Here is a 16,520-nt window from a genome sequence, read left to right as displayed (position 1 = left end):
CTGCCGGAAAGACACAAACCCACACAGTCAAAACCTTGGACATCAACCACGGGGCACAGAGAAGCTGCCAGCTGAGGAGACGCCCACACACACCACGATCTAAAGGAGGAGGGAGAAAGAAACACAGAATCAGGAACCGAACTTGGAGGTCACAGCTGCTCCCTACACTGATGGCTTGGGAGATGGAGCTTTTGTTTTGACAACCCCATTTGCCATTTTTGGGAGCTCAGTGCCTCAAGGGTGATAGCGAGCCCGGTGTGTTTTGCTAGGGGGCTGAGAGGTGGGGCCGCCACATCTGCTGTAAGCAGGTCTTTGTGGGTTCCATCTTAAGGAATCATGTAATCCTTGTGGCACACAGATGTATGGCCAGCATTGGTGTCCCTGTCACCAGCAGCCTGTGCTCCCAGAGGAGCCCACAAAAGGAATCCACAATTCACTATTTCGTCAATAGTGAAGACCGAGGGTTTACTCATTGCCCTGAATTCCACACTGTTCTCCTCTGAGAAGGTGCCGGAATCACACTTCTGCCTTTTCCTCACTTCACTCAAAGTCCCAAGAGGCCCTTTCCTGAACCTTCTTCCATTTAGCTTCTCCCCCACCTGCCACCCAAGGCCACCAAGATCCAGGACACTGGGATATCCTGCCTGTTTCACAGGCTGCCTCTCTCACCCACTCTGGTCTCCACTGGCCTCACCACAATCCCCGTTGCTTTCTCCAACCGATTGCTGCTCAAGTGCCCTGAGGCCTTGACTTGTGAGGCCCCATCCCTCTCTGGTTGCACTCTGGGTTCAACAGCGGCATCACTTGGGCTTTGGTTGCCTCTTCCCCTCACTGGTTTTCCGAGGTTTCCAAAGCCTCTGCATTTTATTCCCTGCATTTCATTCCACAACGGGCAAATATTCAGACAGTTTGAATGTGTCTAATCCCAAATCATACTCCTATTGCCATGGAGTAATTTTATATCCAACTCTGACTACTTGATATTTGCAGCTAAACCAAATGAAACACAATCCATCGTTACTGAAGCCTCTCCAAATCCACCCATGAACAGCCAGTGATTATTCGAGCGCTGTCATACAATCTCCACTCAAGCCAGATTCCATCACCAGCCCCCAACTCTCCATGCTCCACACAGTCCATCTGGGGCCTCTTTCGTTGGTCTTTTCTTGCAAAATTTCACAACTAAATGTCAGTAAATGCAACAGGAGGCCTGAATGCTGTCCCACTGGCAATGAATCCTTACAAAAACCCTACCCTCTCACTGAGCACAATTCCCCCACAACGTTCTTCCAGGTTGAAATCAGTTACCCAGTCATCGTCTCTCTTAAGCTCAAAGATCAGATCCAGAAGCCCCATTCATCAAGAGACCAATTAAACTTCCCCAGACCACCAGGCTTCGGCTTGTCTCTCCCCAGCACATGCCCCCTCCCCACAACTCTCCAAACCCCCAAGGAGAATCCAGTCCTCTGCCATGTGACACTCTCCAAGCACCGAGAGTGCTCTGCCTCGCCTGTCTCACAAAGACCCCTCCTTCCATCACGTCAAGTAATGCTCAGAGTCTTAGCTTGCAGAACAGTATGGTGCAATAACAAAACCTGTTAACTGGCATGTGTCACTTTCATAGTAATAACAACCATGGAGACTGGAAACAAACAGGGCAACACGATCCCAAGTTCTCCATGGAAATCAATCTGGAAAACATCTGAAGAGCACTCAAGGCAACTCTCCTTTTGCTTCTCTAGAAAGTTCTGAACGTGACCTGTGTCCTGCCTCACTTGTGTTACACACGAGGCATCTCACATGTGCCTGCAGTGGCTGCACAGGGTTGGTCAGTGAACATTTTAGTGCTCACATTGTCTGTTAGGCTGCAGCAGGGAGGAGAACTCCCCTTAGGAGTAATGTGATGTAGGTTGTGGAGGGCAGAGAATGTGCAATTACATTTTTTTTTCTTTGAGATGGAGTCTCACTCTCTGTCACTCCAGCTGGAGTGCAGTGGCGTGATCTCGGCTCACTACAACCTCTGCCTCCTGGATTCAAGCAGTTCTCCTGCCTCAGCCTTTCAAGTAGCTGGGATTACAGGCACCTGCCACCACACCTGGCTAATTTTTATATTTTTAGTAGAGATCAGGTTTTGCCATGTTGGTCAGGCTAGTCTCGATCTCCTGACCTCAGTATCTGCCCGCCTTGACCTCCCAAAGAGCTGGGATTACACGTGAGCCACCATGCCCAGCCACAGTTTTTTTTTTTTGTTTTTTTTTTACTCTGTTGCCCACGCTGGAGGGCAGAGGTATAATCATCGCTCAGTGCAGCCTCAACCTCCTGTGCTCAAGTGCTCAAGTGATCCTCCAATCTCTTATAGCTGGGACCACAGGCCAGTGAGCCCGGCTATCTTTTATATTTTAACTTTTTTGTAGAGACAGAGTTTCTTTCCTCCTCTTTCTCCTCTTCCTCCTCCTCCTCCTCCTCCTCCCCTTCCTCCTCCTCCTCCTCCTCTTCCACCTCTTCTTCTTCTCTTCTTCTTTTTCTTCTTCCTCTTTTTCTTTATCCTCTTCTTCTTTTTGAGACAAGAGTCTCACTCTGTCACCTAGGCTGGAGTGCACAGGCACAATCTCCACTTACAGCAACCTCTACCCACCAGGTTCAAGCGATTCTCCTGCCTCAGCCTTCGCTGCAGTGGCTCACTTAGAAAATTTCCGTCTTGTCTGAAGTCAACTCAAAAGTCAATGTATTCTCCTAGGTAAGAGCCAAACACACAGGAACCGGCTGTGGAGGCCCTCAGTGAAATTCCTGGACAGGCCTGGGAGCATCCACGGTTTCCTTCCACTTCCAGCTCCATCATTTTCTGCATTTTGAATATCAGACTGGAAATTGTTATACACTTCACGTTTGACTGTGACAAGTTCTCAGCAGTGACCTTCACAGATCCCTTTCCCTGGTGCAGACCAGAAGGCAGGGCTGGCAACATTCCCACTGAGCTGACCTTAGTGCAGTGCAGCTGGCTGGGAAGTCATGGGGCCAGAGCCCCTTGTGGCTGGGGGCTGGGGAAGAACAACTCCCCTGGGAAAGGCTTGGAGAGAGGGCTTTTGGACGCTGATCCCCAGCCCTGGGGTCTCAGGTTCCAGAAATGGAATGGCCACACCTTATGATTGATGGCACAGGGCCAGAAGGGCAGTCATCAGGGAACGTCCTGTTTGGTGGTTTCAATGCCCAGGGGTCACGGCCAGTTGGGGCACTAAGCACAACTTGTGAATGTGGGTGCTCCACCGAGTGAGAAGCACAGTGACAGGGCATCTCGTGAGGGATGAGATCCTAGAACTTGGAGGGAGCAGATGAGGTGAGAGAGCCAGGAGGTGCCACGGAAGGGGTCAGGCCAGGCAGGGAGGCTGTGACCGGGCTGGGCCAGGGTGGAGCTGCATCAGGGCGCCAGCCTACAGGAGCCCTGACACATCTCCAGGATGGGAACCTGGAGGAGGAAACAACGTCCAGAGCTCCCCGCAGGCAGAGCGCAGCACGTGGGGAAAGGCATGCTCCAGAGAGCCACAGGAGTGCCTAGAAACAGTCACCAACTGCCCCTGTGTTTTGCAGAATGGGAGGTACAGGCCCAGCCATCTGCCAAGAGCACAGCTCAGCCCCATCAACTCATATATTAGAAACACACTTGAAGAAGAGGTACCTAAGCATGGAGCAGGACAGCAGTGGGAAGAGTCAGCTGTATGCAGCCCCCAGATCCCAGCTTCCTGCCTCTTTCTCCCCAGCTCCTTCTTCCCAGCTTGTTCCCATCAGTGGGTGGCCAGGGTCAAGGTTCTCCCATTTACACAGCATAGGCCCTGGGCCCTGCATCCTCTCCTGAAGCTGTCCTTCCTCTCCTTATCTCATCTTCTCCAAGCTTCCAGAAGGCAGGCCACTTGCTCTCCTCACTCTCCCGCCACCGCTTTCCTCCCAAATCAGCCCCAGTGGAGAGCTGTTGCTAAGACCGTGCAGCATTCGGAGGACTGCTTCTGTGCCTCTCCTCCTGCCTCTGTGTGACAGGTGGGAATGGGATCTGCTCTGTCCTTCTTCACACCCCACCCTTCGCTGTCCCCCAGTTCTCTTTCTGCCATCTCTTGAGCTCTTTATGGTAGCCTTTTCCTGCCAGGTTTCTTATCCCCATTATTACAGATGAGGAAACTGAACCAGCAGTGAAGAGATGTGGATGTGGCCACAGCCATATCCTGACACTTGCATGCTCACCTAACTTCTATGGCATTGTACCCCAGTGGGCTGGGCCCCCAGAGGTGCCCCAAACAAGACACAGGCTTAGCTGGTTATCTGTTGGGGTCTGCACATCAAGGACCAACATCTTCCTCTTTCAACCCTGCACCCCTCCCCTCCCTCCCTGGGAAGCTAACATTTGGGGGATCTCCACCATCTGCTCTTCAAATTCCTATTTTGTATTTCTCCCAAACTGAGTTCCTTTTAGACAGCAATTCTTCCCCTTCCATCTGTCAAACTTCCCTCTGTCTTCCCACATTTAAAAAAAGTCCAGTCTCTTCTTGGAAATATTCCCAGAAAAGTATAAGGCAGCTGCATCCACTGCCTCTCTAAGTATAATGCACTGTCTCCCGTCCCCGTCTCCACCCAGGAGAAGGGGCAAGAAAGTGACATGACAAACGTACTTTCCTATTCGGGCAACCAAGAGGGAAGAAAACAAGCATCCTGATGCCTTTTGTGAGCCAGGCTCAGAGCCGTTAAATAACCTGCTCAAGGCCACACAGCTAGTAAGCAAGAGAGCTCATACTGAAACCCGGGACTGTTTCACTCCCCAGAATCAGGATCTGCATGTGCTGGAGCTGGCCAATTGTTAAATGGTGGGCGGCCTGATGTCATGTTGCAGGCTTGAAATCGGCATGGTGGGAGTATTTATACCACAGCAACTGGCAAATGCTACAAATCAGAGCTCTACCGAATCCTGCTAAATGCTGGCTGTTAAACATTTCCCAGCATACCACTGGTCAGGATCACATTCTTCTTGAAAAGCATGGTGGGTGTCTATGCAAATTAGAAGGGCTTGTCTCCAAAGGGCCCTACTCCACATTCAGTGGTGTATGTCTAGATGTGGTCTTCACATGCAGGGCACTACCTGGCTATCAGTCAGAATTAAATTCCTTAGTGCTAATGAGAAAGTAACAAAGAAAGCAATCTTCTTCTAAAACTTTTGCTGAAAATATATACACAGGAAATATTAGGCTGGTGCAAAAGTAGTTGTAGTTTTGCCATTTTAATGGCAAATAATTTCAGGTCTAACGGGTCGCTCTGAATCGTCCTTCATAAGCGCTCACATGCTCATTTTCATTACATTTCTGTACTTAGAGAGGGTGTGATCCAGATGTGAGATTTCCACATAGGGTCACTTTAATGCACCTCTGACATCTCCAGATGTACCCTTAAGAAGGGTCAAAGAGAAGAGATGGTAACCACATCGGTGGCCCTAACCCTCAGGACTGACATACATGTGGCCGAGGAGATCAGGAAAAGCCCAGAGCTGATCAAAGTGGCCTGGTGTAAACATGAGAGGAGGATTTGGCCATCTCAGGAAAGCCAAAATCTGAGCGATCACAACACCATACCCTGGCTGGACAAAAAGCTCTTTAACATAAACGAGATGGACCAAGGGAGAAAGAATTCAAATCTGGCCACCAGAGAGGTAGTTTTTGTCATAGAGCGTCAGGTCTTACCATGGTTTCTATGAAATCTCGTTTTTCTGCCTCTGACTTCGTGCATATCATTTCATCTGCTAATTGCTCGTAAGTTCAAGAACAGTGATAGCTTTCCTCTACTGAACAGCCACCTTGACCCAGACTCTACGCTAGGCACGGCACATAAACTCACTCAGTTGTTCTTCCCTACCATGCTATCCACAGCAGTAGGCTGATTTCAAGATGCAGAGACTGAAGTTCACAGGCTAATTAACTTTTCCCCATCAAGCAGTTAAGAAGTTGTAGAACTAGAATTTGAACACAGGCCTGCCTGAATCCCAAACTCAGATTATTTTTTGAGTCACTGGGAAAGATCTCTCTCCATCCTCAACCAAAAATTAAAGAATTAACACTGAGGCTTATACATCAGTTTCTTATTAATTTGGGTATAGCATGTCAGCCCTCCAATTATCTCTGTGAGCACTGACAGAGTCAAATTTGTAGGTCTACACAGCTGAGAACGCATCCCTGGGAGGCCCTGCCTGAGTGTTCAAGCCACTGCAAAGCTGGGACACACTGTTCCATCTCCCTTGCCTGAGTGGCTGGAATAGCCTCCTAACTGGCCTCTCTGCACCTGCCCTCATCCCAACACTCTACCCTACAGCAGCTAACATGATTAAGCTACAAGGTGTCCCTCTATGTGGCTTCCTGTGCCTGGTAGACCACCAGGGGTCACTGATTTTTCAATGCCTTTTGTGTGGGAGAATGTACACACCCACCCTCCTGGACTCAGGTGTGGCCAGGCACGTAAGCAGAAGGGCCATGTGGCCCTGCCAGGCAGAAGAGCATGCTCACCCATGCTCCAGGAAGAGACTGATCCACAGGGACCCTTGACTCAGTGGCAACGAGCATGAAGTAAATCAAAAATATTTGAGGCCAGTAGAACTGTGTAGGTATTTTAAAGTGCAGCACAGCCAGCCTGTTCTCATGGACGTGCTAAGTCACCCCAGGTAAAAGCCATAGTCCTTAGAAGGGCCTTGGAATCACCCATGGAACCAGCCTGCTCCCCCTTCCCAGGAATCTCTGCCTCCAACGAGTTCAAATCTAAGCTCTTCCTGTGGCATCAAGGCGTCTGTCAAGTCCCCTTTGCCCTCCCTGGGGTCCTCTCCTGCTGGCTCCTCAGACATGCTCCAGCCACATTTGCACTTGCTAGTTCCTCTGCCTGGAATGCTCTTCCCCTGCTATTCCTACGTTGTTACACAAATGTCACCTTCCCACCAAGACCTTTTTGCAATGATCAGCTTCTCAGCCAGGCACCCCCTGACCACCACACTTAAAACTGCAACTCCCTGCCATGGTTTGAATGTGCCCCTCAAAAGTTCATGTGTTGGGAACTTAATCACCATTGTTGCATTGACTTAAGAGGTGGGGCCTTCAAGAGGTGATTAGGCCATGGCGGCCCTGCCTCCTGAACGGATTGGTGCTGTTAACACGGAAGTGGGTTAGTTATCCAGGGAGTGGGTTCCTGACTTTAAAAAAGTAGTTTGGGCTGGGCAAGGTGGCTCACGCCTATAATCTCAGCACTTTGGGAATCTTGAGGTGGGTGGATCACTTGAGGTCAGAAGTTCAAGACTAGCCTGGCCAACAAGGCAAAACCCCATCTCTACTAAAAATACAAAACAAATTAGATGGGCATGGTGACATGCACCTGTAGTCCCAGCTATTTGGAAGGCTGAGGCAGGAGAACTGTTTGAACTGGGGAGGTGAGATTGCCCCACTGCACTCCAGCCTGGGCGACAGAGCAATATTCTGTCTCAAACAAAAAAGGAGTTTGGCCTGAGCTGTCTCTCTCCCCCCTACTCCTGCTATGTTAACACACAGCAAGGAGGCTCTCACCAGATGCAGCTTCTCAATCTTCAGCTTCTCAGCTTCCAAAACCATGAGCCAAATATGCTTCTATTCTTCATAAATTACCCAGTCTGTGATATTACAGCAGCAGGAAATGGACTAAGATACCCCTCAAGATTCCCTCCTGCCTTCTTGCTTTTTTTTCACCATAGCATTTTGCACCACCTTGATCAACTTTTTCTCTTACTTGTTACTTTCGCTCTTTTAGTTTTACCATGTTCCATGGTGAATGTTAGCTCCTCAAGGGCAGTGCAGGGATTTGGTCCAGTCCTTCTGGAATTACATGCAACATTGTGTGGCTATTTTTCTCATGAAGGAGTCCACAGCTATTCTTGGATTTTTTTTGAAGCAGAGTCTCACTCTGTCGCCCAGGCTGGAGTGCAGTGTCGCGATCTCGGGAATTAAGTAGGCAAATAAGGGAAGGGATCATGACCCCCTCCCCAGCCGCCATGACCTCCCACAATGCTCTCCACATGGGGGAAAGGGAGGTCCCTGGGAGCAGTCATGTGTGCCTTTGTCATTTAGGAAGAAAACCTCGGGCTTAAAGACAGGGAAGAAAAGGAAGTCAAATGTTTCAGTGCATCAGACATTATGCCAGACTCTGTGCAAACGTTATTTCATTTAATCTAATAGGACAATAATCCCATAAGAATGCCTGTCAGTGTCCCTATTTTACAGAGGAAGGAATTGAGGCTCAGGCATGTAGAAGAATTGGCCTAAGGTTACTGTATTAAGTCTTTTTATTCTGAGGCTTTCACATCTGAGGGAGAAGGAGAGGCTTGCTGACCCTGGAGGAAATGCCCCACCCAGGGTTAGCCAATTCTTAGTGAAAGTAACAAACTCTGTGAGCATGCCTTTCACATGCAAACCAACTCATCCAGATCCACAGCTCCTGACCATCTCCTTTATGGGCGCGCACTCTCTGGGTCACTAACCACCTGTCCTCATCTCCCAGGGCCAGGTACCAAACAACTACAGACAACCCTGAGACCTTAGGGCTGCAGAAATGAATCAGACTAGCCATCTAAAGCCAGTCTCCTGGCCTCACCTGCTCCTTCCTTTGGAGACCACAACAGGAACCTTTGCCCATAGCTCTCCCCTCTCCCTGTCTCCTGACTCACTTGGGTGCTTCTCTGTGTGCCCCCTGCACAGTGGCATGCCGTGTGACCCTCCTCTTGAGATCTGTGAGTATATTAAACTCTCTTTTCCATGGCGGCTGCCTTGATCTGTTGGTTCTATCATACCTAAATAATAATAAAGGCTGTATTTTGAGACTTACAAAATTAGCAAGCTCTTGGAGAGGGGATTCACACCCAGTACACCCAAGGTGACTTTGATGTCCAAGCTTGCAAATGCCAGGCAGTTACAAAGCTGAAAGCCCTTCCCGGCAGGCTCAAATCCAAGCTCCCATTCATGGGGCCCAGGGCTTCTGTGTCTGGGTCAGGCTCCTGGTCCCATGTTCAAGATTTAGTGACAGGAATTTGCTTGCCAAGACAGGAGGGCAAAGTGGTTCTGAGGGTGTGCTCCAGAGCCAGGCTAGATGCCACCCTCTTCCTGCCACATAAGGCTGGATACCATCCCCATTTCCTCACCCGCAAAAAGGCAATAATTGAGTACCTCTCATGAGGGTGGTGTGAGGATGAAAGGGCAGGTAGCCATGAAAGGGCTTAGCTCAGTGCCCAGCACAGAGCAGCGTACACCAACATACAGGTGGGTGCCAAGAGACACACAGATCACATACATATGCCATGTTTGTTTTTGCTCATGTCATTCCCTCTTCCTAGAATGATTTCCCTGATCTTTGCTTGGCCATCTTCTCCTGCTCATCCTCCAAGCTCAGCCCAGGCATCGCCTCCTGCTGGTGCCCTCCTCTGAGCCCCCAGGATGCATAGATTCTCCACTCCACGCTCTCAACAGCACACTATGCATTTCTCCTCCATGGCCAGTTTTTAATTTAATTTTACTTTACCATTCGTTTTTAAAGACAGAGTCTTGTTCTGCCACCCAGACTAGAATACAGTGGTGTGATAATGGCTCACTGTAACCATGAACTCCTGGGCTCCAGCAATCCTCCCACCTCAGCCTCCTGAGTAGCTGTGGTGACTACAGGTCACCACACTGGCTTTTTTTTTTTGGTGGAGATAGCGGGGGTCTTGCTGTGTTATCTAGTCTGGGTTTGAAGTCCTGGCCTCAAGTCTTAGTCTCCCAAAATGCTGGGATTACAGGTGTGAGCCATCATGCTTGGTCATAGACACTATTTCATAGTCACACTTTCTGTGCACTCTCCCTCTCTCCCTTCCTTAGCTGTGACTTCCCTGAGGACAGTGCTCACATTTATTCTCAAGGATAGAAGCACTGTCTTATCCATTCCTGTGACCTCCATGCCTGGTACAGAGAGGACACACAACAAATGATTTCTTAGATGATGAATACACAGCCACATTTTCCCAATCAATGCCCCACATGCGAAATCCAGGTGGTGACACTCTTGATGCCCCGACCACAGGATGCTGTGAAAAGAACCCCCTTTCTCTGCTATCCTCCCTGGATATCTGAGGCCAGCAGGGCTCAACTTTCCCCACTGTGATAGTGTCCTAGGGCCTCTGTAACAAATTATCACAAACCTAGTAGCTGAGAATACAAATGTTATTAGCATACAATTCTAGAGGTCAGAATCTGTAATGAATTTCACTAGTTCAAAACTGAGCTGGGCTGTGCTCCCCCTGGAGGTTCTGGGGGACAATCTGTTTCCTTGCTTTTCCAGCTTCTAGAGATGCCTGCATTCCTTGGCTCATGGCCCCTTCCTCCATCTTCAAAACCTACAGCATAGCATCCCCCAATCTCTCTTTTGGCTCCCTTATCACACTGCTTTCTGTCTCTCTTATCTCCTGGCTCCCTCTTATGAAGATTCCTGTCATTATATTGAGTCCAACTGGATAATCCAGAATATTCTTCCCATCTCAAAAATCTTAATTACATCAGCAAAGTCCCTTTTGCATATAAAATAACATTTATAGGTTATGGGGGTTAGGAGGCAGACATCTTGTGGGGCCATGTTCAGTCTACAACAACCACAATCACCCGTTTAACAGCAAGGCAATGGCTCTCAATCACCCATTTAACAGCAAGGCAATGGCTCTCAATCACCCATTTAACAGCAAGGCAATGGCTCTCAACTGAGATTGCGCCACTGCACTTAGCCTGGGTGACAGAGCAAGACTCCATCTCCAAAAAAAAGAGAGAGAGGTGTGTATAGAGAGAGCGTATATATAGAGGGTGAGTATGTGTATATATAGAGAGGGAGGGTGTGTGTATATATACATACAGAGAGTGTGTGTATATACATATATAAAGACAGGATGTGTATACATACATATATATATATATATATAGAGAGAGAGAGGTGTGTATAGAGAGAGCGTATAGATAGAGGGTGAGTACGTGTATATATAGAGAGGGAGGGTGTGTGTATATATACATACAGAGAGAGAGTGTGTGTATATACATATATAAAGACAGGATGTGTATAAATACATACATATATATATATATATATATATAGAGAGAGAGGTGTGTATAGAGAGAGCGTATAGATAGAGGGTGAGTACGTGTATATATAGAGAGGGAGGGTGTGTGTATATATACATACAGAGAGTGTGTGTATATACATATATAAAGACAGGATGTGTATACATACATATATATATATATATATATATAGAGAGAGAGAGAGAGAGAGAGAGGTGTGTATAGAGAGAGCGTATAGATAGAGGGTGAGTACGTGTATATATAGAGAGGGAGGGTGTGTGTATATATACATACAGAGAGAGAGTGTGTGTATATACATATATAAAGACAGGATGTGTATAAATACATACATATATATATATATATATATAGAGAGAGAGAGGTGTGTATAGAGAGAGCGTATAGATAGAGGGTGAGTACGTGTATATATAGAGAGGGAGGGTGTGTGTATATATACATACAGAGAGTGTGTGTATATACATATATAAAGACAGGATGTGTATACATACATATATATATATATATATATATAGAGAGAGAGAGAGAGAGAGAGAGGTGTGTATAGAGAGAGCGTATAGATAGAGGGTGAGTACGTGTATATATAGAGAGGGAGGGTGTGTGTATATATACATACAGAGAGTGTGTGTATATACATATATAAAGACAGGATGTGTATACATACATATATATATATATATATATAGAGAGAGAGAGAGAGAGAGAGAGGTGTGTATAGAGAGAGCGTATAGATAGAGGGTGAGTACGTGTATATATAGAGAGGGAGGGTGTGTGTATATATACATACAGAGAGTGTGTGTATATACATATATAAAGACAGGATGTGTATACATACATATATATATATATATATATATATAGAGAGAGAGAGAGAGAGAGAGAGAGAGGTGTGTATAGAGAGAGCGTATAGATAGAGGGTGAGTACGTGTATATATAGAGAGGGAGGGTGTGTGTATATATACATACAGAGAGTGTGCGTATATACATATATAAAGACAGGATGTGTATACGTACATACATATATATATATATATATATATATATATATAGAGAGAGAGGTGTATAGAGAGAGCGTATAGATAGAGGGTGAGTACGTGTATATATAGAGAGGGAGGGTGTGTGTATATATACATACAGAGAGTGTGCGTATATACATATATAAAGACAGGATGTGTATACGTACATACATATATATATATATATATAGAGAGAGAGAGAGAGAGAGAGGTGTATAGAGAGAGCGTATAGATAGAGGGTGAGTACGTGTATATATAGAGAGGGAGGGTGTGTGTATATATACATACAGAGAGTGTGCGTATATACATATATAAAGACAGGATGTGTATACGTACATACATATATATATATATATAGAGAGAGAGAGGTGTATAGAGAGAGCGTATAGATAGAGGGTGAGTACGTGTATATATAGAGAGGGAGGGTGTGTGTATATATACATACAGAGAGTGTGCGTATATACATATATAAAGACAGGATGTGTATACGTACATACATATATATATATATATAGAGAGAGAGAGAGAGAGGTGTATAGAGAGAGCGTATAGATAGAGGGTGAGTACGTGTATATATAGAGAGGGAGGGTGTGTGTATATATACATACAGAGAGTGTGCGTATATACATATATAAAGACAGGATGTGTATACGTACATACATATATATATATATATATATATAGAGAGAGAGAGAGGTGTATAGAGAGAGCGTATAGATAGAGGGTGAGTACGTGTATATATAGAGAGGGAGGGTGTGTGTATATATACATACAGAGAGTGTGCGTATATACATATATAAAGACAGGATGTGTATACGTACATACATATATATATATATATATATAGAGAGAGAGAGAGGTGTATAGAGAGAGCGTATAGATAGAGGGTGAGTACGTGTATATATAGAGAGGGAGGGTGTGTGTATATATACATACAGAGAGTGTGCGTATATACATATATAAAGACAGGATGTGTATACGTACATACATATATATATATATATATAGAGAGAGAGAGAGAGAGAGGTGTATAGAGAGAGCGTATAGAGGGTGAGTACGTGTATATATAGAGAGGGAGGGTGTGTGTATATATACATACAGAGAGTGTGCGTATATACATATATAAAGACAGGATGTGTATACGTACATACATATATATATATATATATATATAGAGAGAGAGAGGTGTATAGAGAGAGCGTATAGATAGAGGGTGAGTACGTGTATATATAGAGAGGGAGGGTGTGTGTATATATACATACAGAGAGTGTGCGTATATACATATATAAAGACAGGATGTGTATACGTACATACATATATATATATATATATATATAGAGAGAGAGAGAGAGGTGTATAGAGAGAGCGTATAGATAGAGGGTGAGTACGTGTATATATAGAGAGGGAGGGTGTGTGTATATATACATACAGAGAGTGTGTGTATATACATATATAAAGACAGGATGTGTATACGTACATACATATATATATATATATATAGAGAGAGAGAGAGAGAGGTGTATAGAGAGAGCGTATATATAGAGGGTGAGTACGTGTATATATAGAGAGGGAGGGTGTGTGTATATATACATACAGAGAGTGTGTGTATATACATATATAAAGACAGGATGTGTATACGTACATACATATATATATATATATATATAGAGAGAGAGAGAGAGAGAGAGAGGTGTGTATAGAGAGAGCGTATATATAGAGGGTGAGTACGTGTATATATAGAGAGGGAGGGTGTGTGTATATATACATACAGAGAGTGTGTGTATATACATATATAAAGACAGGATGTGTATACGTACATACATATATATATATATATATATAGAGAGAGAGAGAGAGAGAGAGGTGTGTATAGAGAGAGCGTATATATAGAGGGTGAGTACGTGTATATATAGAGAGGGAGGGTGTGTGTATATATACATACAGAGAGAGACTGTGTGTATATACATATATAAAGACAGGATGTGTGTGTGTGTGTGTATATATATATATATATAGAGAGAGAGAGAGAGAGAGAGAAAGGTGAGTATATATAGAGAGGGTGAGTATATCTATATAGAGAGGATGAGTATATATACATACACACGAGAAGGTGAGTATATATAGAGAGGGTGTGTATACATGTGTGTACATATATATATATATAGAGAGAGAGATAGGGTATGTATACATATATATAAAGAGAGGGTAGGCCGGGCGTGGTGGCTCATGCCTATAATCCCAGCACTTTGGGAGGCTGAGGCAGGTGGATCACCAGATCAAGAGATCAAGACCATCCTGGTCAATCATCTCTACTAAAAATACAAAAATTAGCTGGGCATGGTGGTGCACACCTGTAGTCCCAGCTACTCGGGAGGCTGAGGCAGGAGAATTGCTTGAACCCAGGAGGCGGAGGTTACGGTGAGCCGAGATCATGCTATTGCACTCCAGCCTGGGTAACAAGAGTGAAACTCTGTCTCAAAAGAGGGTGAGTATATATGGAGAGGGTGTGTATGCATGTGTGTACATATATATATAGAGAGAGACAGGGTATGTATACATATATATAAAGAGAGGGTGAGTATACATATACATAGAGATGGTGTATGTATATACACAGAGAAAGAGGGTGTGTGTGTTTACATATATATAGTGAGTATATTACAGTATATGTCTATGAGAGAGGGTGAGTATACATATACATAGAGATGGTGTATGTATATATACAGAGAAAGAGGGTGTGTGTGTTTACATATACATATAGTGAGTATATATACAGTTTGTGTCTATAGAGAGGGTAAGTATACTATAGAGAGAGGATGAGTGTATATACATATATGCAGGCATAGAGAGAAGAGAAAGAGGGTGTGTGTGTCTGTGTGTATATATATAGAGAAAGGGTGAGTATATATATAGAGAAAGAATATATAGCTATACATAGTGAATATATCTATCTATATATACATATATATCTATACAGAGAAAGGTTATGTATGTATGCCACTCTGTGTGTGTGTATAGTCTATCTACACTCAAAATATATTGAAATCACATTGTTCATATACTCGTTCATTGCCTGCCTCCACTAAAATGTAAGCCCCAGGACGACAGAGGCCCGTCTGCCTTGCTCATCTCTGTACCCCCAGAGCCTGGCTAGGGTCCCACAGCATCCTCTGTGGGAGATTAGGCAGACAGGATGATTTCCAATTTATAAGGCAAAATGAGGCTCACAGAGGTTAACAGTTACCCTGCCCCTTAGCGAGATTCTCAGCCACGAGTGCCCTGGGTGGCACAGCCTGCCAGGTGAAAGCACTTCACTCAGCCAAAGCCTGGGTAAAGATGGAGGCCGTGTGCACCCCTCAGCCACCGCTGTTGAGCGCTTCCTTCCCACCGAGAGCAGATGTCATCACTTCACTCCTAACACCCTTCTGCGATAGAAGAGATCACCAGGGTCTACAAACACCATCACTGAGGCTCAGGGACGGGGAGGGACCTGCCCCAGTGTATGCGGCCATCAGTGCAGAGCAGGTGTGCAGAGCCAGGCCCCTCCAGCCCCAACTAGGGGCTTCACGTGTTCATGGGAGGCAGCTTTTCTCACAGCTGACAGGAAGGCTGTGGAGGTTCCTGATAAGCAGAGAAGGACCCAAAGTCCTTGGCGACTGCTGGTGAGGTCGAGGGGTGAGGAAAAGGATGGGGTCCCAGCAGCAGCCAGAGGCAAGAGGATCTGGGATGGGGGCTCCAAGATTATGTTGCAGATAACAGGCTTCAGAAGCCAGCAGCACTCGCACCAGGGCCTGTCGGTCAGGGGTGGGGGGTGCAAGAGGCCGGAGCTGCATCAGGACTCATTCTCCTTTGGTCAGGTCCAGGCCCAAACCTTGCCTTGGGATGGCCCGTGGGCAAATTCCAGACCCCTGGAACTCCTCTTGGCGTTCGGACCCACCAAACACCTCAGACTGGTCCAGAATCGAACAGGTCGACAGGAGTAAGCTTCCCAAATGAAAAAGGTGATGCTCAGAGTGCCCCCCACCCGACTCCGCCATAATCACCACCTGTAACGGTGCTTACCTGTCTTGGCAAGGCAGGGTGAGGGAGAGCTCACAGGGGTCACCCCAGGTGTCCCTTTTGGAGCCTCTTCCCGAGTAGTGCATTCCCAGTCGTGAGAGGGACAGAAACAAGACAACAGTATTCGTGAAACTCCTGGGCCTGCCTTCCTCAGATCCGTAAGGAATGGCAAAGGTCTTCTGAGATCATTTAGCTATGGTCTCTCCTGCAACTGGAAGCTCCCACGAGGTCTCGGGTTCTTGAAAGCCTCTGATACGCATGTCAATAACGAAGGACCACTGCTGCCTACATCTTACCGTGACTCCCCCTACACTCC

At 46.0% G+C, this 16,520-nt stretch overlaps 1 protein-coding gene across 1 annotated transcript in view; it reads right to left on the bottom strand.

The window, feature by feature from the left end:
• The window catches only part of XKR6 (XK related 6), a 323,424-nt gene that overhangs the window by 41,529 nt on the left and 265,375 nt on the right, over positions 1-16,520 (bottom strand). The window lies entirely within an intron of this gene.

This window comes from Callithrix jacchus, chromosome 13, assembly GCF_049354715.1.
Source record: "Callithrix jacchus isolate 240 chromosome 13, calJac240_pri, whole genome shotgun sequence".
NCBI lineage: Eukaryota > Metazoa > Chordata > Mammalia > Primates > Cebidae > Callithrix > Callithrix jacchus.
The sequence above is the reverse complement of the archived record's forward strand: the minus strand, read 5'-3'. Positions and strand labels throughout refer to the sequence as shown.